This window comes from Durio zibethinus, chromosome 3 (genome assembly GCF_047325235.1).
Source record: "Durio zibethinus cultivar Kanyao isolate XHJ-2024 chromosome 3, ASM4732523v1, whole genome shotgun sequence".
In the NCBI taxonomy this organism is placed as follows: Eukaryota; Viridiplantae; Streptophyta; class Magnoliopsida; order Malvales; family Malvaceae; genus Durio; species Durio zibethinus.
Genome location: NC_143164.1, coordinates 7,787,272 through 7,812,005, shown reverse-complemented (window position 1 = coordinate 7,812,005; position 24,734 = coordinate 7,787,272). Strand labels below are relative to the sequence as shown.

Below are 24,734 nucleotides of genomic sequence, written 5' to 3'. Positions count from 1 at the left end.
TTGAGGTCTAATTTAGTATTATTGTTGAATTAACTTTTGTATTTGAAAATTACTTTTTGATCCTACTTAAATAGTAAACAACAACAAAAAATACAACTTCGCTCTTTGTATCTATTAGTATTCCTTTAATTGTTCTTTTGTACATATAAAGTTCAAATTGAAAATGAAACTTTACCAATAATTGCATAGTTTGTTGATAAAAATATTAAAATTTTAATTTTAATATCAAAATTCAAATCTTGACAATTTCAAGTACAAAAAAAAATTAAAATTTTGGTATTTGTATGTATTAAATTATGGAATCCACAAACCAAGTTTATTTGACTTGGGTTGAAAATGTCGAAAATATTAAAGATATAATGAACTAATTAAGTTATATAAAATTGCAATTAAGGATGGATACAACAATGGAACATCCTTTTCTTGCATGCCTTTGTTTATTTTTCATTTTTCTTTATATTTGTTTTTTTCTTTATTTCAAAAAAAGGATTATAACTCAACTTGTTAAGCAAAAAGATAACATACTTAATTGTGAGTTAAATGCTACGATATTTAACCAAAAGGGATTTGTTGAGAATTTTTTAAAAACATAAACAAATTTCACAATGAGATCAACACAAAATAAATCACACACAAAAGACAATATTTAATGTGGTTCAACCTAATTGTTTACATCTACAAATGAGAGAGAAAATCTACTATAAATGTAGAGATTACAAATAGTACAAAACACTATAAACAAACACTAATCTCAAACCCCTGAAATAATCTTAGTTTTCATGTTCCCTAGTGTATAACCTATGGAATATCTTTTATCCCATACAATCGATGTTTCCCAAACAAAGTCCTTTTCACATCCCTACAAACCTATTTTTCATATAGAGATCTCATAACTTTCTTTCATAATTTTAAAAGTTAATACCTACTCTATATTTATAAAACTCAATTATTTTATCACCAAGAATTCCTATTACTAAGAACTCTTACCCATTAAGAATATTTTATCCTTAAATAAACTTAATTACTAACTAATTCTTTAACTAATAAAATTTCACTAAAATTCAAACTGATTCTCAATTAGAATTTGAGTCAATATCTAACAAATTTTTATCTTGACATAAATTCTACCATCATGTTGACCTTCAAGAAACCCCGACTACACAGTTGAATCAGTGTTGACTCCACTTGATTTACATAAGTGGTTAATACCCATGTGCAGCCAAATCAACTTCATCCAATTGACTTCACCTACAACTAATGCTTTGTTGTAGCATTTTCTTTTGTATCTCTTCAATCTCACAAACAAAATCTATAATAGCAAATCCTTTTCCATAATTAATGTGAGATAACCTCAATAATCTATCCCTTTCACACATTAAGCCATAAGAGAAAGCTTCTATATATGGCTCATGAGGAGATGTTAGCAACCTAGGGTTGATACCACTTATTGGGTTTTTTTTTTTAAACAGAAATAAATTTCACAATAAAATCAAAACAAAATAAATTACACGTAAGAGACAATATTTAACGTGGTTCAGCTTAATTAACTTCATCCATGGATAAGAGAAAAAATCTACTATAAATGTAGAGATTATAAAAAGTACAAAATATCATAAACAAGTACTAATCTCAAACCTCTGAAACAATCTTAGTTTCCATACTCCTTAGTGTATAACCTATGGAATATCTTTTATCCCATACAACTGATGTTTTCCTAAATAAATTTTTTTTCACATCCTTACAAACCTATCTTTCATATAGAAATCTCATAACTCTTTCTCACAATTTTAAAAGTTAATACTTACTCTATATTTATAACGCTTCATTACTTGATTACCAAGAATTCTTATTTACTAAGAACTCTTACTCATTAAGAATATTTATCTTTAAATAAACTTAATTGTCAAATAATTATTTAACTAATAGAATTTTACTGGAATTCAAATAGATTTCCAATTAGAATTTAAGTTAATATCTAATAAATTTTCACTTTGACACAAATTTTACCATCACATTAACCTTCAAGAAATCTTGACTACACATAGTTGAATCAGTACTGACTCTACCTGATTCACATAAATGGTTAATACTCATGTGTAGCAAAATCAACTTCATCCAATTGATTTCACCTGCAACTAACACCTTCTTGCAATATCTTTTCTTACATGTCTTTGATCTCACGAATACAATTTACAACAAAAAATCCCCTTTTACAATCAATGTAGGATAACTTCAATAATCTCTCCCTTTCATATATCGGGCAATAAGGAAAGCTTTTATACCTGGTTCATGAAGAGATGTTAACGACCTAGCTCTGATACCGCTTGTTGAAATTTTTTTAAAGTAGAAACAAATTCCACACTAAGATCAACACAAAATAAATCACATGCAAAAGACAATATTTAATGTGATTCAACCAAATTGCCTACATCCACGAATGAAAGAGAAAATTTATTATAAATGTGGAGATTATAAAAAGTACAAAATACTATACATAAGCACTAATCTCGAGCCTCTGAAACAATTTTAGTTTCCATACTCTCTAGTGTATAACCTATAAAATATCCTTGATCCTATACAATTGGTGTTTTCTCAAACAAACTTTTTTTCACATCCCAACAAACCATCTTTCATATAAAGATCTCATAACTTTTTCTTATAAGTCTAAAAGTTAATACTTACTCTATGTTTATAAAGCTCCATTGCTTTATCACAAAGAATTCCTATTACTAACTCTTACCTATTAAGAATATTTATGCTTAAATAAACTTAATTATCAAAGTAATTCTTTAACTAATAAAATTTTACTGAAAATCAAACTAATTTTCAATTAAAATTTGAGTCAATATTTAATAGGGTTAGCCCAATTCGTAAGGGGTAAGACTTTTATTTCCTTGTCAATTTAGGTTTGATCTTTTGTGAGAAGTATTTTAAAAATAAAATCCTGATTGCATCAGACCAATTTGAGGGAATACATCTTTAAGATCATTTAGAGAGAAAATTATATTCAAAACAAAGTTTGATAAATACCTTCTACTATATTACAAAATAACCAATGATACTTATTTTAAATTTTAAATCAAAATAACACAATAGACACCCGATCATATGAAATGTAATATAGCAAATTTTTTATATGGAAGGCAAATAAAACAAAGGTTTTAAAACTAACATATTCTCAAAATACTTTTTAACAATAAATATTATCCTTTAATGATTTCAATCGTATAGTTTATTATTCATCTTGCAATTTTTTCGTAACCATATGAATGAAGAATCAAGATATAATAACAATGGCTAATATGCTATATAGAAAAGATAATTTCATAATTGACCATGAAATGATATAAAACTCTACGAGATTTTTTGTTATGAATATTTGACTCTAAAACCACTGGTATATATTTGAAAAACAACATAATATAATCTGATTTATAATATGACGGAGTATTCTCAAGTTTTACTTACGACAATTTCAATTTTAAGTAATTTTAAAAGTATATTCTCATACAGTAACCCAATACATTTAAAATTTAAATCTTAAAATGCTCTTTACCATGATTGAATCTTAATTAAAAAGCAAAGAGAAATTGTTCTCCTCACTCAACTGCCTTATCGATAAACAGTTAAATAAAAAAAATCCCATATATAAAATCGTAAAAAAATTGCTTCTCTTAACTTTTGGTCCACTTAGTATTTTCTTGATTGAAAGCCCTAAAGGTCTGAAAGCACGAAATCATAGATACGTCATCTATTGCATTGGGCCTGATTGGGCCATTTTTGTATTTAACCGAAATAGATGGCCGAGATTACTCCATTCATTCCATACGAACGGCAAAGATCTCTTCACCTTTGAAATCAACCAAACACTTTTTCACTCCTCTTTTACTGAAAAGAGTGAAGATCAAATAACAAAAAGGCACTTCCCTTCCCCTGCGACACTCACGAGTCACCCCCTCGCCTCTCATTTCTTTCTTTTTATTTACATTTATCTTACCATAATAACTAGATAAATAATAAAAAAAATCTATAAATTTTTACACAATCCATTTTTATGTTATAAGTTCTTTTGTTGGACCTATTCAACACTCCTATATCAAAGGAAAAAGGTTTTTATTTAGCTATTTAAATGAAATAACTACTCTTTTCTTAATTTTATCAAGTCTTCGGACAAAAAGCGGCAAGGCTCTTCCCCAACCTTGCCTAAGTTCCAAGGAAATGTCCACCAAAGTTGCCGATCCTAGACAACCTAAAGGCTGCAGGGAAACCACAATTGGCTAAGAAGAGACCAGCTCTTAGCGACATCACCAACCAAAGCAAGAAATTCATCAAAGACCTATAATTTACTATAATGTGCAGTTTTTTCTCATTTAGAATTGCCTTATGACTTCAACTGTGCGTGGGTGAAGAATATAGACTTGTACCAGAGACATTACTTTTGACAGTGAACTGTAGTGATCGTTATCTTTGTGGCAATTCAATTAACAGGCGACGACTACAGTTGCTTGGGGTTTCCTGCATGATGATTGCTGCGTATGATTCAATTCATAGCCAATCCTACCGTTTGCAACGGGCTTGTCACTGATATCGTAGGATAACATGACAAATATATTTAAATGGAACACAATACCAGTGCAGCTCTTAATGATAATGTCTGGTGGAACCCAAATTTCAAATCTCCATAGCTGGCCTAGCTATGGCAGTTATCAGGTTTGGTCTCTGATGCTAAGATTGCCCCTTTCGAGAAACAGTTTTTTGGATTTTTTACTATTCTAATACGACAATTCAAAAAACCCAGAGCTGCAAGTTCCATTTGATAGTGAAATTAGATCCCATTATCCCAAATCAAAGGAAAATCCCTCATCTGATTTCGAATTTTATGGTGAAAAGTCTAGCTCAAGTACTAGCAGATGTTTGAATCTTCTGTCTCATTCACTTTCTTCTGTTTTTATGATTGAAACAGCCTTCGCCTCTAATGAACCCTAAAGTCAAACTCAAATACGTGCATCGATTCCACCAACCCCATCTTCATGCCTTTCTTTAATCCCGCCAAGACTCAACTTTCTGCCACCCCAATTATATATAAAGACATGGACTCACCCCGGATGATAGATGTTTGTTTTACGATCAGTTGCTTTTACTCTTTGTATTATACTTTGATAGCTATTCCCCTTAAAAAAGTGGCAGTAGATGATTCCTTCAAAAAACCTGGAGCTGTTCCTTTAAGTGGGAGATCCAACCGGTGTTCCCAAGGTCCAACAACAGCAAAAACAACAAGAACAATCGCTACCACTGAAACAGAAGCGGATACAGCAAAAGTAAAAGCAACCACCGCCACCATTGCCGCCACCAGCATCACCTTTTATAAACCTACGTTCATTGCCAACTCCACCAGGACCTCCTCAACAAAAGCTTAAACCACAACCAGCTGGATCCTAGTTGCTCCTAACTCCGAAGCCTCGAAGTCACTCTTTCAGGTCTACCCACGTGCCCGTTCCGAGCGTTGGCGGTTTGATCAACCCGCCCGGGTCCAATCAGAATGTGTTTCACCCGGGTGTTTGTTAGAAAAAATAAATAAAAAAAGAGAAATAATAAAAAAACATATATATATAGCTTTTAAGGCATCAAAAATACTTTCTTTAAGGTAATTATGTCTTTAAGATATAATAAAGCATTAAACTTTCCAATCAGAAGTAGTAAAAATTATTATATTAAAATATTTATTTATAATAAATGAACATATATAAACTTCAATTCAGATGGTTATGACTTTTTGTATAATCATAACTTTTATGAATAACAATTTATTTATATTCAAACAGTTATGACCATTTGTCATATAATAATTGTTTCTATTAAAATATAATTATTTAAAATATAAATAAAATTAATACAAATTTTAATTTTATTTATCCATAATTAAATCTTTTTATCCAAGGTGAGATGCATTACATTTTAAACTACTAATAATCCCTCACTAGTTTGGAATGTTGGTGCTTAATTTTTAAACATTTCACACAAATAAATATTATGAATACAATAAGGTATTTTTTTATTTAAACATTCAATTTAGCGTATATATATATCTTAGAATTCTAACGAAGTTGATAGTGTCCGCAAATTAAATTTCAACTCCTAATGTTAAAATTGAAGATACAATACACATAATACTTATTTATTATTCTATCAGAGGTTTATAACTCTTTTTAGTACTATTATGGCCATGTGCTTATCCTATTTATAAACATTTACAAGATATATCCCAATTTTTTTTGTTGAAGCAACACTACTTTTATATTTATTTAGGTAGAGTTTTCATCATATCTCTATTACTTTAGTCATTTAAAACTCCATTAAAAGTATAAATACTTATCATCCCCCATGCAATGGATCACACTAGTTTCTAAAATTTGAATGGATTTTACTAGTACTTAACAGACATAGAATAATAACTTTCTTTTACCCATTAAACTTTGTAATTAGAGGTTACTAATTCAAAGTTGGATTCCCATTATTGATATCTAATAGTAAGGGTTTAAATCCATTCTACTTGTAGTACTACTAGCCAATATCTTGGAATTCAATTTTTTTTTATGGTAATTACTCACATTTGAGATTGAATCTCTAATATAATCACTTCAAGCTAATATGTTTGAACTTTTCATTTTGCATATCACTTATATGCTCTAGACATTGTTGCCTCATTCTTATCATTTCAAGAAATAGTTGGTATTAATTGTGGCCATAACTCTCTGTAATCATAAATTTAAACCATTTTTTTCCATACTGTTATATTTATATTTAATATAATTATACTTTTAGTACAATTGGATAAACTGAATGAATAAATCAAACCATTTAAAGATTTTTAAGGACCTTTTTATTATTTTACTTTAATAAATGTCTAAACTTATTAGCTTGTATAATTTGCTCATAAAATTATACTAGAATCTTACAACACTATGGTGGTAATTTTTATTTCTTTTGATTCTTATTACCCCTACTATGTGTAAGTATGCATTCTTTTATTAAAGAATGACTCATTCAATTGTTAAGATATCATGCATATTTAATCAAGTTGTCATTTCATTTATCTTTTCACTGTTTGGTGATTTTTTTTTTTAAGTAAGAGGCCTCCAAATCCACCATTAGTAAAAGATAATTAGCAAATATCTTAATATTTCTATAAAAGTTCCAAAACTTTTATATTTTAACTCAATATAAGAGTTTACATCAATAAGCAAATTTCAAATATAACCACGCTTCTATAGTCTTCTTTTAAGACTTGTTATGTCAATTCATAAATAATTATATGAATTTATTTCATCATGGACACCATTAATAATTTTTATTACCATGAACAAACCATTTCCATCATCCTAATAGATTAAATAGTATTCCTTTTACTATTACAAAAGTTTTCATATTCACAAGACCTTTGAATCACTAATGGCTTCCAAAGTAAATATACTTTAAAATTTTAACTATATAATATCATAGATGATAAATCATTTGTACAATCCATGAATTAGATCATATACATAAAAAAAAATTATCACAACATGATCAAGATTATGGCATCAATTTTGGCTTATGGCTATTCTAAGCTAACCATAATAATCAACATCATACCTACAAATCATGTAGATTTAGCAATTGAAGTTATCTCATTTATAGTAATAGCTTTTATTGAAAACCGGCTCTCTCAAATGTTATCATGAGTTTCCAATGCATATATTAATTGCCCAATGGCCAATTCAAAGTTCATGACTATTAAAACCTCTAAACTTGATTTCAAAATTTTATGAGAACTTTATTTCTCCTCCATTATATAGTTTATATATCTTCGTTATTTACCACTTTTAATTGGTTATAACATTTTCAGATATATAATAAATTCAAACTTTACTCATATGAACAATATGCCTATGTATAATAAGAGTCCATAGTATATTTAACTCCAATTTCAAATACTTTCACAATCATTTTGTAATCAATATGTTCATATATAGATCACCATATCAACGTAAGTAATGAAACATGAATCCAAAGAATTATTTTTATATAATAGTATAAACAATAATTATAATATGAGTTATACTAATATTTCATGCAAAATTTTGTGATGAATTTGCATTGGTTAAATCATTAATTGGCTAACTCCAAGGCTTATGACTTTCACAAACCAATATTATTATCTAAGCCATATGTTGATAAGATGTATAACTAGCCACATCCTTGCCATTCTTATGAAATTATTGAAAATCTTAAAAACTTGTTCACTTTTCATTTTAGCAGCCTACAAAAGGCCATTTTTTCAGGTACAAGAAGTAAAAATATCTTTATTGTCTTTAACTAATACTGTATTAATTGAATGATAGCATTCTATCTCCATGGTCCATATCTTTCTTATATGTATAAAAAAAAATTCCATCTTATTCAGTTCATTTTCGTAATATATGGCAAACTATACCAATATTCTCCAAGCCATCACAAAATGGAATTAAACACATACATGTGTTGGTGACTTTGGAACATTGAATTTGCATGTTCTTTTCTAATTTATAAATATGACTAATTAGACATTGATGAGCATATTTCAAAATGCTAGTAACTGATGAATGCTTCAATATTTTTAATGACATGCCATTTTTTTTAATTAATATCCCATTTGCGAAAAGCAACAATGCTTTTATGTAACCATTGATTAACTCTTTAATGGCTATTTATGATTTTGACTTTGTGATTGTTCATAATAAAATTTTATTTTGTAAAATCATTTCTAGTGTAACACACCTAGCATGCAAAATACATGTCACACTGCCTATGTTTCTGATAATAACAATTATTTGGTTTATTATCCACTGATTAATCCATGAAACACCATATCTTAATAATAATTATTCACATACATCAATTTAATTTTAATTGATTTTCATAAAAATTGAACACTAGTCAAAATTTGAACCAATAATAAATTTTAAAATATATATATCAACCTTTGATCTATAAATAACCAATAAAGATAGAACCATATAAATAGCTTAACTCAACTTATTATCTCAATTTTGGTGCCATGATTTAAAAGTAAAACTAATCTTGCAGTCAAATCTTATTTTTTACATATATTCTCCACTTATAAATAATTTTTCATGGTAAATTCTTTTACCCATTTCTAATTGTTTTCATAAAAATCATGGGACAATTTGCCTATTCAATAGATAATCAAGACATGACAACTAAACAATCGGCCATTCCATTAGAACCTAATTTAATTCATTACTTGATAACAAGTAATAATTCTTTTGGTTGTAGATAAATTCATGTCTTTCCTTTTTTTAATGTTTTTAGGCTATTTTCCATCTCAATCTTTATAAGCATTGATTTTTCAAATACATATAACATAATTTATTAAACCCAATTGTGAAGCCAATTTCAGTATATGCATAAATTTATACAATGTAATCAATATTTTATATATTGTGTTTTGACTTTACACACTAATGAAATTGATTGTTAACATATTTATCTCATTCAGTCAATTTTCTTACTAGTAATTACGCAAAAAATAAAATACATACCTCTAATGAAAATCTTTATAAAAATTAACATTTTGGTCCATGGAAACATTAATCCTTTGACACCTTGAGTATCCTTTAATATTGATCCCCAAATCATGTCAATTTTTTTCCTTGTATCTTTCTCATATGAAATATAAAATTATCATAATTGTCTTTAAATTGTTAGAAAAAATAAATAAGAGAAATTAAATAATAGAAAAGAATTTTAGCTTTGAGGCATGAAAAACACTTTTCTTAAAAGTAATTATGCCTTTAGAATACAACAAAGCCTCAAACTCTTCAATCAAAAGTAGTGAAAATGGTTAGTGAAAATAGTTATACTGAAATATTTATTTATAATGAATGAACATATATAAACTTCTATTCAAATGGTTATGATCTCTGTATTGTCGTAACGGTTTTGGAGTCGCCTGACGAATTTGAAAAATGAAAATAAAAAAAATTTGAGTCACTACTAATCTTTTTTAGTTAGGTGCGATTGACCATCTATTAAAATTTATCCTTTTAATAAAATTTTAAAATTAATTAAAATTAATTAAAAAGATAATTTTATTGTTTGTGGAACAATCTGGGTTCGAGAGTTGGTTACGTGTGGAGAAGGATTAGCATCCCCACAGTGCTCGTTTAAAACGGTACCAATTAACTGTGTTATCCATTGATTTGGTAAAAAACAATCTTATTTTCGGTGTTCGAAAAATAATTTCTTGATTTTCTTTGTTTGTTGAAATTGATTTTTTTTTTTTAAGTTTATTATTCAAATTTTATTTGAGGAAAATAAATTAAAATCTTTTTATTGAAATAATTCTTAAAATGTTCTAATACGTTGGTAACGTTAAAAGAACTCTTTCTAACCTAGAGATTTCTTAGGTATCGCTTCTCAAAATACCTTAAAATCTCATCCTCGGAGGCTCAAATTTATTTTTTGCAAAAAACTCTGCCATGCATGCAATGCAAATGATAATATGTTAATGCACACATTATAATTTTATTTAGAAATTTTATTAATTTTTCCATTTAAAACTTTGAAGAAAATAGAATTTTTATTATATTGAAGATTTTCTATAAATATTTCAATATATTGGTAATATTTAAAATAATCTTCTCACCTAGGGATTTCTTAAAGCATCTCTACTCGGAATACTTTTAGAATCTCATCATCAGATAAAATTTCTTTTTTTCTCATTTTTATTGCTTATTCTTAATTTACTAGTTAATTATTATTTACTATTTTATAACAAAAGAAAATTTTTGTTGTATTAAAAATTTTTTAATAAATATTCTAATATACTGGCAGTATTTAAAAAAAATCTTCTCACCTAGAGATTTCGTAGGTATCACTATTCGGAGTACTTTTGAATCTCATCGTCGGATAAAAAATTTTTTTTTCTTATTTTATAAGATTTATTTTAAAAATAACAAAATTATCACAAATTTTTACTATATATTTCATTATTTATTCTTATTTATTAATATTATAAAACAACAAAAATTTATTCTAGCAAATTTAAACATTTTAATATGCATAAATATTAATAAAAAAATTTAAAATAACAAAAATAATATTTTAAAAAAATTCAAAAAAAAAAATTCACCTGAACCGGACTAGTCAATGGTCTAGTCAACGTCGATTCGGGCAGTTTGATGGTTTGATTAGGTTCAGCGGTTCAGGGTTGATCCAGCTTAGTCTGGATCGGTTCAACGGTTTGGGGCGGGTCTAGCACGGTCTGGTTCGATTAGACCAGTCAGGCCTAGGGCTAAAGGGAGTCAGATCGATGGGTCGATTTGCACAGATCCCAAGTCAGATCCTGATCCACGCGCGGATCCTCTCATCTGCAAAACGACATCGTTTCAACCTTTTCCTTAAACGACGTCATTTTAAATCTCAACCTTCTATAAAAGCTAAAAAAAAATTTCTTCTCTCATTTTTCCCTTCCCTCTCTCTCTCTACCTCTCTCATTTCTTAGAGCTTCTCTCTCTAGACGAATCGGTTGGTGGCCGTCCATTGTGTCAACTATCGTGCTTCACCATCCGCTGTCGATCGCTGATGCCGAAAAGCTTTCAAAACACCCGAAGCTTCTTTTGTTTATCTTTTTCCCAAATCTAGTGTTCTTTTCTCTTTCTTTTTAAACAAAACTCAAACTAATGATTTTTTTTTGTTATAGGTACCTCTTTGGCATTGGGTTTGTCGTCGATTCGACGATGACTGTGTTTTTTTGTTGATTTTATTGTTTTTTTTTCAATTTTTTTGTTGATTTTGTTGTTTTTTTTTGTTTTTTTTATTTTTGCTTTCTTTGGTAGGGTCTCATCCTCTATTTTTTTTTGTGGATCCACAAGGAGCTCTATTTATAGATCTCTGACCATAGCCTTATGCTTGGGCAGGTGGCACAGGGCCTGGCAGAGAGAGGGTGTCATGTGTGGCACCCCAGGCTCCAGCCTCCCTTTACCTTTATTTTTTCTATTTACTGGTGTTGACCCTATGCCCAAGTAAGCATAGGGTCCTAACAGGGGTAGAGGGCATAGGTGGTGAACAAGGGGGTGGCAGTGTCGTGCACGGCACCCATTGCCACTAGCTCTTTTATTTATTCTTTTTTGTTTTTTAGCTTTTGTTTTTTTTTTATATTTTTATATTATTATTGTATTTAATAATAACATTATCTTATTAGCAAATTTGATCAAGGTCGAACAAATTTGATGTCTACAGTTGCCTTTCTTTTCATATTGCTGAGAATCAAGAATAGTGCAAAGACAAATATATTAATTTTGTTTAGGAAAGTTTTTTTTTTATATGATACAAACTAATCAGAAAGCTTTTCTCATCAAATCGAAATGCTCCTCTTACTCGAGGCTCGACAGCTTTTGAAAATTTAAAATATGAAAAAGACTCATTTCAGTAGAGGCTTAGCAACTTTAAAAATTCTCATTTTAAACAAAGCTTTTCTCAGCAAAGGCTCATTAATTTTAAAGAAAGTTTCATATTGAAGAAGGCCCATCTTAGCAGAGGCTTAACAACTTTAAAAATTAATTTTAAAAAGCTCATTTCAGCAAAGGCTCAATGACTTTAAAAATTCATTCTAAAAAGCTCCTCTCAGTAGAGGCTCAATGACTTTAAAGAAAGTCTCATCTTGAAAAAAGCTCCCCTCAGCAAAGGTTCAACAACTTTAAAAATTCATTTTAAAAGGCTCCTATCAGCAGAGGCTCAATAACTTTAAAAATTTATTCTAAAAAGCTCCTCTTAGCAGAGGCTCAACGACTTTAAAAAAAGTCTCATCTTGAAAAAGGCTCCCCTCAGCAGATGCTCAATAACTTTAAAAATTCATTTTAAAAAGCTCCTTTCAACAGAAGCTCAACGACTTTAAAAATTTATTGTAAAAAAGCTCATCTCAGCAAAAGCTTAATGACTTTAAAATTCTCATCTTGAAAAAGGCTCCCCTTAGTAGAGGGTTAACAACTTTAAAAATCCATTAAAAAATAACTTTGAATATTACTATCGAAGGATAAATAATCTCGGATATCACCACCAAGAAGATGCAAATAACTTCAGATATCGTCACCGAAGGAAACTCAAATATCACCATCGAGAAAATGCAATTCAAGCTTTAATACTCGAATATCACCACTGAGGAAATGCAAATGCAAATTCAAACTTTAAACTCAGATATCACCACCGAGAATATGCAAAATATTTTGGATATCACCACCGAAAGAAACTCGAATATCACCATCAAGAAAATGTAATTCAAGCTTTAATACTTGGATAAAATATCACTATCGAGAGAATGTAAATGCAAATTCAAACTTTAAACTCGGATATCACTACCGAGAATATACAAATGACTTCGGATATCGCTACCGAAGGAAACTCTAATATCACCATCGAGAAAATGCAATTCAAGTTTTAATACTTGGATATCACCTTCGAGAAAATACAAATGTAAATTCAAACTTTAAACTTGGATATTATCATCGAGAATATGTAAAAGACTTCGGATATCGCCACCGAAAAAAACTCGAATATCACCATCGAAAAAATGTAATTCAAGCTTTAATACTCAGATATCATCGTTGAGAAAATACAAATGCAAATTCAAACTTTATACTCAGACATCACCACCGAGAATATGTAAAAGACTTCAGATATCGCCATCGAAGGAAATTCGAATATCACCATAGAGAAAATACAATTCAAGCTTTAATACTCACATATCACCGTCGAGAGAATGCAAATGTAAATTCAAACTTTAAACTCGAATATCACCACCGAAAATATGCAAAAGACTTCGGATATTACCACCGAAGAAAACTATCATATCACCATCGAGAAAATGCAATTCAAGCTTTAATACTTGGATATTCCCACCAAGAAAATGCAAATGTAAATTCAAACTTTAAACTCGGATATCACCGTCGAGAATATGTAAAATACTTCAGATATTGCCACTGAAGGAAACTTGAATATCACCATCGAGAAAATGTAATTCAAGCTTTAATACTCGAATATCACCGTCGAGAGAATGCAAATGCAAATTTAAACTTTAAACTCGAATATCACCATCGAAAAAATGCAATTCAAGCTTTAATACTCGGATATCACCATCGAAAAAATGTAAATACAAATTTAAACTTTAAACTTAGATATCACCATCGAGAATATGCAAAAGATTTTAGATATCGCCACCAAAGGAAACTCGAATATCACTATCAAAAAAATGTAATTCAAGCTTTAATATTCAAATATCATCATTAAGAAGATGCAATTCAAACCTTAACACTCAGATATCTCCACTGAGAAGATGCAAAAGACTTTAGATATCACCACCTAAAAAAACTTGAATATCACCACCGAGAAAATGTAATTCAAACTTTAATACTCGGATATCACCGTCGAAAGAATGCAAATGCAAATTCAAATTTTAAACTCGGATATCACCATCGAGAATATGCAAAAGACTTTAGATATTACCACCGAAGGAAACTCGAATATCACCATTGAAAAAATGTAATTCAAGCTTTAATACTCAGATATCCCCATTGAGAGAATGTAAATGACTTTTTTAATACTCGAATATCACCACCGAGTGATTTTGAAAATGTCTTGGATTTCACCACTAAGAAAATGCAAATGTAAATTTTAATACTCGAATATCACCACCGAAAACTTTGAAAATAATTTATCATAATATTTTTCTTGGCTGATGTCGATTTCACTGGGTTAACAACCTTCTTACCAGCTAAATTGGACTTAAAGCTCTCATCTTGTGCCATCTCATTGAAATTCTTAAAAATTCTTGATCTTTTGAATATGTTTTTGCCCTTCTTTTTTTTTTTCTTCTTAATGCTTCCAAAATTAGTGAATACCATTATGATGCAAGTGTTTTCTCTTAAAATGATGATGCAAATGAAATGCAAATGTCTTTTCTTAAAATTATGCACATGAGATGCAGATGAAATACAAATGTTTTTTCTTAAAATGATGCACATGAAATGCAAATATCTCTTCTATAAATACATATGCTTTATCAATGAAGGACAAGCTAATAATGCAAATGCAATGTCAAAAGGTTTAAATGCTCATTTTTTTTTAAAGAATCAAGATATGCTACTGCCCAAAATCTTCTTTTCTTCAAAGTTCTTTTCATTCAATCCTGAATCTTTCACTACAATTCCAAATCTTTTCTTTGCTATTCATTTTCATCAATTTTGCTTTCTTTCTTCACGATTTGGATTTCTTGACTTTTCTTTTCATTTTTCATCTTTAAATCAAACATGCATATGACCAATTCAAATTTGATGAAAGGGAATTGAAGAAAATGAGCCCTTGAACCATGGTAAAAACTTAATTGATTAAACATACTTTTGTGTTCCCATATTGCCCCTTATTTTATTAAAAATTTTATTTTTTCGCTCTAAAAATATTTTATTTTAATGACAAAATTCTTTAAAAAAAAAATTTCCTTAGTCAACCATTATGAATCAAAGTGACTTTTAAGTCTCTAAAAAATAGTGATCATTATTATGTATATGGCAATTCTATCTTTTCAAATGGCTTAGATGATTAATTGTCAAACTAAGGTATGCATAGGAAAATTGAATTTTTATCTAAGCTTAACAACAAAATTTTTTTGGGAGGTTCCATAATGGTTAAATCAGATTTGATACCATTTTTAGTATCATAATGTGGTATTTTAATAGATATCAAGACCAACTGCAATAAATTCAAGGTCATATTGGGCAAGGCTAAGATTTTTTATGATAACCCTTATACACATCTCAATCATTGGTTGTGATGAGTTCTTGTGTTGCAATCCCATTTTCGCTCTAGATTGTCTATTTTAGGTTTTCACCCTAGAGCTTCATTCTTTCATTTTTTTTACCTTTTTTTGTTTTTTTTTTTTGTTTTTGATGATTTCATCATGCACTCAAGTATTCTTGTGAAAAACAAATCTTGCTAAGAAAATAGACAAAAGTGAAATTGGTCACGATGATTCTGCAAGGAATAAATTCTTTAATTCAAGTGTCCATGTTAGATCAAAATGGACTTTTCAAGGTATGTAATATGGGCAAGGGTTCGAAGTTCTGAAAGAATTGATAAATAAACCCAAAACATGTGTTTGAAGGTGATCGAACTAAGGATCATTTTATACCATGTGAAGGACTTTCTTTTGGACATTCATTTTTTATTCCTTCAGTCGTAACATCCAATCATTTCTTTTTTCCTTTCTTTTTCTTCTTTTTTTTTGCTTTCACTTTTACTCTTTCTTATATGTTTTAATATTTGTTGGAATATGTTAAAAACTTCTAAACTCAATTTGTTTAACATTTGCCCCTGTAATTTAAGGCATTCTTTCATGACTTCATCAAATAAATCTTTCTTTGTATTTTTCTCCTAATGTAAAAGTGATCCTTGATTAAGGTTAATTTAGAAAGAATTAACTAGGCTCAAACGGATAGCAAATGAATAATTTTTTATTTGTGAAAGGATAAGGAAATATGGTCATTTGTCATCTCAAATCTGGTCCTTTATACTGAAGAGTGATTTCTTAAAAAATTAAAATTTTATTTTTATCACATCTTTTTTTCCTTTTTCTTTTTGGGATCGTTTGAATATCTAGAGCACACGATGTAACCATCAATATTTTTTTATTTTTTATTTTTTTTCTTGTTTTCACAACTCACATCACAACCAATCTTTGTTATATCTTGATAAGTTAGCAAGGTTTATGTGACAATGAAAATCATGTTGAAAGGGTTTATTTTCATCTCAATTGTGTACGTCATCATGAAATTACCTCGTGCCCTAAACTAGGTAATCTTGAGGCAACTAAAAATCATGCTCTTCTGTCAGTATGCCCCCTAGAAAAAAATGGTGTGTTTGTGTATTCATGGCTATCTAAATGACTTTTTGTTTGAAGCATAGTCTTGACACCTATCAAATCACCAACATCTAGATAAAAGAGCATCATATTTGCCTGATTGTCAATGAACTCAAAAGTTTTTTTTTTCAATTTTTTTTTTCATATTGATCATTTCAGTGTTTGTTGCTTTGAGGAAGGTATCACAAAGTTTAAACTTGTATGTTTTAGAGCATTAAGGTTTCTTTTTCAAGTGATTTTGAGACATGAAAAGGACATGGGAATATTTTATTCGAGTAAGTTCATAATAATGACCACCAAATTTTTTGAGATTTTTATTATGAAGAGAAAAAATTTTTTTTTAAAAAACTTGAGATAAAAAAAATAAAGCTCTTAGCAGGTATATTCAACTTTCATACAAGTCATGAAGTTCATACACATGTCTAATACAAAAGTGAAAAAAGAAACAAAAAGGGCATACTTTTTATTTTGAATCAATCCACCTCTTTGCAACACCAAATGAAGTATCCATCATTTCCCAAGAAAAGCCATAAAATCATTCTCCAATTTCTTATCTGTCATCACATCAATGCTTTAACACCCTTAATTTATCTCTTTTCCAATATATCAAGGTAGAGAGTTTTCAATAACACGATGATCACTGTTAGTTTCCAATTTTATTTTTTTAGCTTTAATGAGATCTCTAACCTTGTATTTAGTGTAGGACAGTTCTCTGTTGAGAACCTTGATTTTTATTATGGTAATCACATTTTACATTAGGATCGTACCATTTTGGGTAAGGGGGTTGAAGGGATTCTAGATGCATAGGTTTCAAAAGTCGATTCTGGATAAGTTGAGGTAACAATTCTGTATAAGATACGAGAATAAGGTTAAAAATGATTTTTTTTAATATTTCTTAGGGCTCTTAGACCACTACCTGGATTGGATCTTTGTTCTGATATGGTGGGTGTAGTAAAATGGTTGTATGAATAGCTAGGTGTCCAAAAAGATGGTTGAAAATGAGGTGTACAAGCTGGTTGTTGTAGTGGCTGATATGGTTGACAAGGATAAAGGATGGATGTGACATTGTTTATGAGAGGGTAATGGGTTTGGTACATTGGTGTAAGGTGTAAAGTGAAACCTTCGAACTATTACCCCACATAGTTCATTACTTGAGCTTCATTCTCTTTCTTTTTGAGAGCTTCACCCTTTTTTACTTCACTTGTCTTTCCTGCATCGAGCTTATCATTCTTTATGGTATTTTCAATAATTTCACCGGATATCACCATATCTGTAAAGCTTTTAGTGGCATTGCCTATCAATATCTCATAGTACGATACTTTCAGGATGTTCATAAATAAGACAGTTGTCTCTTTTTCAGTGAGAGGAGGTTGAACTTGTGCAGCCATATATTTTTATCCTATACATACTCTTTAAAGTTTTCAGTTACCTTATTTTTCATGTTCTGTAAAGATAAACGATCTGAAGCTAAATCTATGACATGCTAGCATTGTGTAATGAATGCCCTTGAGAGCTCTTTTTAGGAACAAATATGATTCTTGTCTAGTTGAACATACCATCTAGCTACAGATCCTATAAGGCTATCTTAAAATACATACATCAATAATTTTTCATCACGAGTATGTACCGCCATCTTGTGACAATACATGATAATATGAGTCATTGGACATTTTGTGTCATCATATTTTTTAAACTCAAGGACCTTGAATTTAGGTGGAATGACCACATCTGAAACTAAACATAGCTTAGTTGCATCCGTGGAGCCATAAAACTCCATTCCCTCTATGGCCCTAAGTCTTTCTTCTAATAATTTCATCTTCTGTTGAGCATTGGTATCTTTTACTTTCTCAAATATCTCTATCTCTAATTTTTCTCTCTCTTTGGAATCATATGAGTTTGGAATCGATATTGGCTCAGATGATTTTTCTACCATGACAAGATTAGTAAAATTTTAGAATTATCTTGGAACAGGTGTGAATGTCATCCCTGGATAAGGATTAGTATATCTTCCGTGGGTAAGAATTTAAATTCTGACTTCTTGAGAAGGTTGAGTTGGCCGTGGTTCAAACCTTGAAGGGTATATAGGATCCACCATGTCTGGCAATTGTTCTTGGAGGCTAGGATTTCCTTCCACTGCTTTTTTTTTATCCAGATTCTTGAGCATGTCCATTATCCTATTAAGATCCTCTTTTAGTCCTTCTTGAGCCTTCTCAATCCTTTTAAATCAACTAACCTGTTCTTATTCAATGATTCTTGTTTGAGCTCTGGTATTATATGAATGTTGAGTAGGTTGAGTCAAAATTTTTTTGTAGGCAAGCTATTCTTGAACCTTTATAAAAAATCAAAATGCCATGTGTTGAAATTTTTATTTTGTATTTTTTTTGAAAAAAAACAAAAATGGTACACATGATGCATGAATGCAAATGGGAGATATTTACTCTTAGACAAATTTTGGCACTAAAATTTCTCATTAATTCCATACAACTTTTGTTAAATGAGTTTGAGCAAATCTATAGTTTTATGGGATCCATGAAAAACCTTTCAAGAGAAAGATGTCCTAGGGCAAATACCTTAATGCAGAATTGTATGATATGATTTATGTAAAAACAAAACAAAACAAAACAAAACAAAATTGAGTTAGTGTGAGGATGTGATTTGAAATTAAAAACATTTTTTTTTGTTTTATTTTTGTATTACACATAACTTTTATTTTTATACGTTTTTGGTGGGCAAGGCTCTGCCTAAGGTTATCTTTCTAGGTTTATTACATGCTTGGGTTTAGGTTAACATCCGTCTAAAGGTTCTCAAATTGTTCCTTACTGTCATCTGCTAGACTAATAAGGTATCCCTCTGCCTAAGGTTATCTTCCTAGGCTTATTATATGCTTGGGTTTAGGTTAACATCCGTCTAAAGGTTCTCAAATTGTTCTTTACTGTTATCTGCTAGACTAATAAGGTATCCTGATCCTCACCCATTACAAGGTATGAACGAAAAAGGTTCACTTTGAGTGAAAGTATTTCACTTGCCATTGCGGAGGTTATCACCTCACGAGAGCATAGGTACTTTACTTCCTCTTATAAATGACAAAGCCTGGGTATAGAGCTTATGTATGAGATGCATCATGTTATTGTGTGTGTATATGTTTCCTAATTTAGCAAAAGTAATATATACAGAAAAATAAAGCATAAGAAGCGTAGTAAAAAAAAAAGCATGTGTGAACTTTTTCTTTTTGTTTTTGATTTGTTTTTTTTTTTACCCTCTTTTTTATTGAAAATGAAAAATAAAAATTTAAAAAATCGATTAGAACTATCTAAATCAAAATTTAAAGATAACACGTAGTTAATTTTTGCTTGACTCTCGAAAACAAATAGTTTTTCCAGTGGAGTCGCCAAGCTATCGTAACGATTTTAGAGTCGTTTGACGAATTTGGAAAATGAAAATAAAAAAAATCATAGTCGCCACCAATCTTTTTTGGCTATGTGTGATTGGCCACCTATTAAAATTTATCCTTTTAATATAATTTTAAAATTAATTAAAATTTATTGAAAAGATAATTTTATGGTCTGCGAAATAGTTGAGTTCAAGAGTCGGTTACCTGTGGGGAAAGATTAGCACCCCCACTGCGCCCGTTTAAAATGGTACCAATTAACTATGTGTTATCCATTGATTTTGATAAAAACAGTCTTATTTTCGGTGTTTGAAAAATAATTTTCTTGATTTTCTTTGTTTGTTGAAATTGGTTTTTTTTAAAGTTTATTATTCAAATTTTATTCGAGGAAAATAAATTAGAACCTTTTTATTGAAATAATTCTTAAAATGTTCCAATACGTTGGTAACATTGAAAGAACTATTTCTCACCTAGAGATTTCATAAGCATTACTTCTCGGAATACTTTAAAATCTCATCCTCGGAGGCTCAAATTTATTTTTTGCAAAAAACTATGCCATTCATGCAATGCAAATGATAATATATTAATGCACACATTATATTTTTTATTTAGAAATTTTATTAATTTTTATTAATTTTTTCATTTAAAACTTTGAAGAAAATGAAATTTTTATTATATTGAAGATTTTCTATAAATATTCCAATACACTAGTAATATTTAAAAAAATCTTCTCACATAGGGACTTCTTAAAGCATCTCTACTCGAAATACATTTAAAATCCCATCATCGGATAAAATTTTCTTTTTTCTCATTTTTATTTCTTATTTTTAATTTATTAGTTAATTATTATTTACTATTTTATAACAAAAGAAATTTTTTATTGTATTGAAAATTTTTTAATAAATACTCTAATACATTGGCAGTATTTTAAAAAAAATCTTCTCACCTAGAGATTTCGTAGGTATCAATACTTGGAGTACCTTTGAATATCATCGAATAAAAATTTTTTTTTCTTATTTTTTTCTTATTCTTGAATTTTTTTATAAGATTTATTTTAAAAATAACAAAATTATCATAAACTTTTACTATATATTTCATTATTTATTCTTATTTATTAATATTATAAAACAACAAAAATTTATTCTAGCAAATTTAAACATTTTAATATGCATAAATATTAATAATAAAATTTAAAATAATCAAAATAATAATTTAAAAAAATTCAAAAAAATTAAAAACAAAATCACCTGAATCAAACCGGTCAACGGTCCAGCCAATGTCAATCCAGGCGGTTCAGCAGTCCGATAGGGTTCAGTGGTTTGGGGTTGATCCGACTCGATCTGGATCGGTTCAATGGTTTGAAGTAGGTCCGTCAAGGTCTAGTTTGATTGGACCGATTAGGCCAGGGGCTAAGGGGAGTCAGGTCGATAGGTCTGTTTATGCAGATCCCAGGTCGGATCCTGATCCATGCGTGAATCTTTTCTTTCAGCAAAACGACGTCATTTCAGCCATTTTCTTAAACGACGTCCTGAAACGACGTCGTTTTGAATCTCAGCTTTCTATAAAAGCTAAAAAAATTTTTCTTCTCTCATTTTTCCCTCCCCTCTCTCTCTACCTCTCCCCTTTATCAGAGCTTCTCTCTCTATACGGATTGACCGGTGGTTGTTTGTCATGTCGACTGCCATGCTTTACCACCAGCCATCGGTCACCGATGTTGAAAAGCTTTCAAAACACCCCGAAGCTTTTTTTTTTTTATCTTTTTTATAGATCTGGTGTTCTTTTCACCGAAAATAACCTTGATCACCGTAGATCGAGGCTAAAAGTTTCGACCTTTTCTCTTTTTTTCTCTTTTTTTTAAACAAAGCTCAAACTAATGATCTTTTTTTTTTTGTTGCAAGTACCTCTTTAACGCTGGGTTTCTCGTTGATTCGACGATGACTGTGTTTTTTGTTGATTTTTTTTTGGCAAGTTTTTTTTTTTATTTTTGCTTTCTTTGGTAGGGTTTCCTCTTTTTTTTTTTATGGATCGACTAGGAGCTTTTATTTATAGTGCTCTGACCGTGGCCCTGTGCCTGGGCAAGTGGCACAGGGCCTGGTAGAGAGAAGGTGCCATGTACGGCACCCCGGGCTCCAGCCTCCTTCTACCTTTATTTTTTTTGTTTATTAGTGTTGGCCCTGTGCTCGGGTAAGCACAGGGTCTTGGCAAGGGCAGGGGTAGGGTCATGGGTGGTGAATAAGAGGGTAGTAGTGGTGCTGTGCACGGCATCCACTGCCACCGACTCTTTTTTTTTCCTTTTTTTTAGCTTTTATTTTTTTGTATTTTTTATATTATTATTGTATTTAATAATAATATTATCTTATTAGCAAATTTGATTAAGGCCGGACAATTTTGATGTCTACATGTATAATCATGACTTTTATAAATAACAATTTATTTATAATAAAATGTTATGACCATTTGTCATATGATAATTATTTCTATTAAAATATAATTATTTAAAATATATATAAAATTAATATAAAATTAATTTTATTTATCAATAATTAAATCTATCTATCCAACGTGAGATGTATCGTATTCTAAATTATTAACATTGTTTCCCATCACCATTGCTTAGGTAAAAAGAAAGCAATATGAGGACTCAAAAATCTAAACACAATTGTGTTTTGGATCTTGACACGTTGTCATGGTGGTCAGTGTCAAGTCGGAGGTCACTTTCACCCTTCTATAACTTGCCAGCATCATCTTTTTCATCATTTAGGTCATCGCCCCAACTTGTAGCTAATGCCAAAGGGGTTTACTTTGGACTATTTTGAGAAAATGAGTTTGTATAGCTTTTTTTTAGGATAATCAAATTAATCATGCTTTTATGCAAAGGTTTGCAATTTCTTGTTGAACAAGCCTATTATGGATTAATTTTTTATTTTAAAATATAAAACATTAAAATTTTTTATTTTAATATAAATTATAATTATTTAATTCACTTAATCATTTAATTTTGATTATTTTTAATAAAATGTCACGTGTCTAATTCTGTAAACCAATGGTAAAGATATTTTAGTAATTTAATATGTGATTAATTTTATGTTATATTAAAATTTAATACATAATTTAATAGGGATATTATAATAATTTTGAAAAAAAATGTCACATGTCAACTTTTTATGAAGTACTTATAAGAATATTTATGTAATTATGATATAAAAGACATTATAGTAATTTTGGTCAATTATGGTGGAAGGGCATTTTCATAAGTATGGTATGAGGCGTATTATAGTAATTTTGACTAATTATGCTAGGAGGGAGCATTTTTGTAATTATGATAAAAAAATATTATAGTAATTTTGGCCAATTATAGTGGGAAAGGCATTTCTATAATTATGATATGATTGCATTATAATAATTTTGACTAATTATGAAAAATGAAGTATTTTCGTAATTATGGTGAGAGGTATTATAGTAAATATGGATATGTGTTAACATCATATTAAATAAATAAAATAGCGTTATAGTAGTTTCTATATGAATTGTTTTAATATATATATTATTTAACATTTAATAAATAATTTAATACGAGTATTATAGTAAATTTCAAACAAAATTTCACATGTCAAATATATATGAACCAATGGCAAGAATGCTTTAGTAATTTAATATGTAATTAATTTTATATTATGTTAATAGGGATATTATAATAATTTTTAAATAAAATATCACATATCAAATCTTTATAAAGCACTGACAATGATATATTAATAATTTAATATGTGGTTAATTCTATATTATATTAAAATTTAATATAAAATTTAATAGAGGTATTATAATAATTTTGAAAAAAAATGGCACATGTCAACTTTTTATGAAATACTTATAAAAGCATTTTCGTAATTATGATATGAGATATATTATAATAATTTTTAATTAATTATGTTAAGGGTATTTTGTAATTTTTGTAAAAGGGTATTGTAGTAATTTTAACTAATTATCGTAAGAGATGTATGTTTGTAATTATAATAGGAGGATATTATATTAATTTTAACTAATTATAAGAGGAGAAGTATTTTTGCATTTATGATAGAAAAGCATTGTAGTAAATTTGGGCATGTGTCTATATTAGATTTATAAATGATACATTAGTACTTGTAAGCTATTTGGGTTCGATTCGAATAAAATTTAAATTCGACTTGATTATTATTGAGCCGAGCTCAAGCTCGTGCTTGAGTAGCTTGATTTATTGATCGAGCCGAATTCGAGTATTATTATACCCAGCTCGAGTTGCTCGTGAGCCTAATTAAATTTTTATATTTTAATATATTTTAATTATTTTAATTGATAAAATATCTCGAACTCGAATTTAAGCTCAAGCACAAATAATCGAATTTTTATGGAATATAA

General features: G+C 29.2%; 1 pseudogene; it reads left to right on the top strand.

Moving 5' to 3' along the window:
* The first annotated feature begins 4,795 nt into the window (after positions 1–4,795).
* LOC149519593 (uncharacterized) lies at positions 4,796–23,155 on the top strand (annotated as a pseudogene).
* The last annotated feature ends 1,579 nt before the right edge of the window (positions 23,156–24,734 follow it).